Here is a 3556-nt window from a genome sequence, read left to right as displayed (position 1 = left end):
GTGGTCAATCTTAAGCAAATGTATCGACCCTAATCTCTTAAAGTAATTAGGTTTAGTCTCAAAACTAAATAATTGACACATCTGAAATTTATACGTTCCCACAATTGGTTGAAAAATATTTGGTGGGAAAACAAAGTCAATCTGGATATCATATCCTGGGTAAACCACATCAACCAGAGGATGGGTTTCTAACAACTGAACTTCCTTATGGACATTACTAGGTTCAGGAAAACGTGTATGAAGATAATCTTGTAAAATGGTTGAGGCACATATGTCAAGTCCCAAGTGAGAGACCTTTCTAATAGTTAAAGCACATGGAGAATGATAATCACCCCCAAACTTAGAATTTTCAGTGTCTCTAGAAAGACTAGTCACAACGTCCCTAATTTCAAGGTCATTAGATTCCTGAAAATGGTCAATTGATTCTTATAAGTATGGTTCATCCTCACTCATCTCTACGAGTTCACTCTCTTTGTCTAAGACTAATGTTTCTAAATCGCTAGACTCTAAAACAATATTCTCAGAAAAAACTCGTTCCTCCAAACCATTATCGGCTTCGTAATCAAAAGGAAATACTACATCGTCTAAAACGGGGGTATCTCTAGTCAAATCCTCGTCCTTTTCAATAGGTGAATAATCATTAAAATTATCGGGATCTGAATCAGAAATAACACTATCATCATAAAGTTCATTTGGAGTAACAAATACCTGATCACTATGCCTACATATTTCAAATTCTTCATCAACACTATCCTCGTCATAATCATCATAATAGCATGAAAATGGTTGAACCTCATCTAAAGTAGTGTTACCAATCTTATCCTTGTCATCTTGATTATGCAAATAACTATCCTCATTTTCAAGGGTACTATTGGAAACACTGTATTGGAAATTAAGATTATTTGGAGCAATTCTTTCGTTTGTCTCAGCCATCAGCTTGAGGGATTCCTCTATAGAAGGTTTACTCATGGGTGCAGTTTGTTTATTCATTTCTAACACAAACCTATTGGTATTCTCAGTTAACTGCTTGAGAGACTCTTCTAAAGAAAGAACAGGTTCAGAAGGATCATAATAGGGACTAGTTTTCAATAGTTTGATTGTATCCTCTAGAGACGAAGAACTAGTACTATAATCTTCTTGCTCGTAAGACTGATGCATGTGTGGATAGTAATTGGGCTCATCAAGGTATGAGCCATAACCTTGAAAAGGCTGATGTTCCCAACCATTTTCCCAACATGGTCATAAAAAGGATGATGTCCATATTCAAATTCAGGTCGATAATCATTGTATTGGTTTCTATCATACCAGTTCGACATTCTTAATTGCAAAGGAATTCTACACAATCACAAACAAGTCTGACTCGACTTCACCAAAGCAAACCTAAAGATTTCTAGCAAACAAAAAGCATGATGGCTCCACTTGTCACTAGACCAGCTTCTATTCTTTCGAAAAGGAACTCGTTACAATCTGAGCAAACCTCTCTGGAATCAATCCGAGTCAAAGTAAGTTGAATCAAGGCGAGGGAAGCTCAGTGGAGCTTTGATACCCAAGGCCTCACCGGTTACAAGGCGGCGCAGTCAAGCATTCAACTCACAGAAACCGTCAAGAACTTCGAAGTATGCTCAAAAGAGTAACCAATATTTTTCGAACGACTTTCCTACTAAGCTCGTTACCCTATAGGTCTCGTTCTATTCAAAATTTTAAGCTTAGGTTCGCGTTTGGTTTCGTTTTCCTAAAGCGGGGAAGAAGGGAACGGTGATGAAATCCGAACCCTTATCTTGTATGGCAAGTCCTTTCCCTTTACTAGGAATTTAAAAACAGTCCAAATTCGTCCTCAATCAATGAATCACCTTAAGGAATACAGTAACTCGTTTACAGGAGATTCGCGAGTGTTTCGATGGACTTACCTCCCGTACCAGACGGGGGATGAACCGTTGAAGTCGACTCGGGCCACGAATCCTATGTCATGTACGAACCCGAGGGGCCGAGACGATTTGTAATCGTCTTCCTTCCCTGCAAACAGTTGATATTTAATTTTGACCCTTCCTTAGGGTTTAAAAATAATGTCCAAGAATATCCAAAAAGTCCAAAAATAAAAATGTCCCAAAAAGGAAAAGAAAAATTACAAAAATAATACCCTATTTACATTTTCTAAAAATAAAACAAAATAACTATATACAAAATCTTCTTCTTCACTCCTTTCCGCATTCCTCTTTTCTTTCCTTCGTTGGCGATGCTTTCCTTTTATAGCACTTTTTCTTTCCTTGTAGCTTCGCTCGAAATCTGAAATGAATCAAAAAAAATACCAAAGGCGTAAAAGAGAACAAAAATTCTAAAAGAAATAAAATAAATCTAAAACCTAAAACCTAATAGAAATCCGCGTCGGCGGCGCCAAAAATTGATGTAGTTTTGAAAGTGTTAGTAAAGTTCGTTCAACTCGGACTTGATAAGATTGGGTTCTAAACTTAATAGAAAATATATATACAAAAGGTTTGTCACAATGTCAAGAGAGACTGAGACTCAGGATTCCACCAAATTCCATTCATGCGACTCAAATAATAATTCCAATCAATTATAGTTCAAATAATAAAAATATGGACTCTTATTCTTTGCCAAAAAGTAGATTTTTGAAAAGTAATGATTGTAAATCAAAAGCATGATGTATCAAAAATACATAGACCAAGCATACACCATCAAACGAAATCACACCCGTTCAATAAAAATCATAAATCGATTAAAAATCAATGCAAATAGTCATAAAATAATTATTAGAATTACCACATGCATGAAATAGGGCTTCCTCTGTCATCCCAGTGTTGGGGTTTAGCTCCTCATATTAAAAACAGGCTCAAAAGAATAAATCATGGCTCAAAAGTTGTTTTTATTGAAGAAATGATATGATTCAGTGAATATGCAACGATATAATAGCGTTACAGAGTTCACTGTTAAGTGTGGCTAACTGAAGATAAATGTGGCTGTTTAGCTGTTCATAAGTCCTATTCCTTAATCCGAAGTTTGCGAACTTTGTTGATTGAGAGAAATCGGAGGAATTGGCATTGCCAAGTCCGCAAACTCAGTTTGTGAACTCAGTCCGCGAACTGACAGAAGTTCTCTTGCCGAGAATTTCTGTTGGGATTTTCCAAAAACTCGTTTGCGTGTTTAGTCCGCGAATTGGCGGATGTCTCCTTGCCGAGATTTTCTGCTGAGTTTGGAAAACTCTGTCGGTTGCCTTAATTCCGCGAACTTGTTTGCCAACTTGAGTGGGTTATGATCTAAATATATGCTCTGAACATGAAACTTAAATTACTAAGGAATGCAGTATGCAAACCGTGGCTATAAAGTTCATGAGCCGATTCAATCAAATCGAATCATCTTTGTTTCAATTATGTCTTGTGTAGTTACATAAGATCTCATAGCAATTGAACAACTCTCTAACTAGTTCATTTGAGTCAATTGAACTAGTTATGGTGAAGAAGAACAAGGTTAATATGAAATGCTCATATGGTTGACCTTTTGGGTTACTATGTTGAACCAACATACACGTACACGTTTGGGC

The sequence above is a fragment of the Papaver somniferum genome, unplaced genomic scaffold (genome assembly GCF_003573695.1).
Source record: "Papaver somniferum cultivar HN1 unplaced genomic scaffold, ASM357369v1 unplaced-scaffold_24, whole genome shotgun sequence".
NCBI lineage: Eukaryota > Viridiplantae > Streptophyta > Magnoliopsida > Ranunculales > Papaveraceae > Papaver > Papaver somniferum.
Note: the sequence above shows the minus strand (reverse complement) of the source record.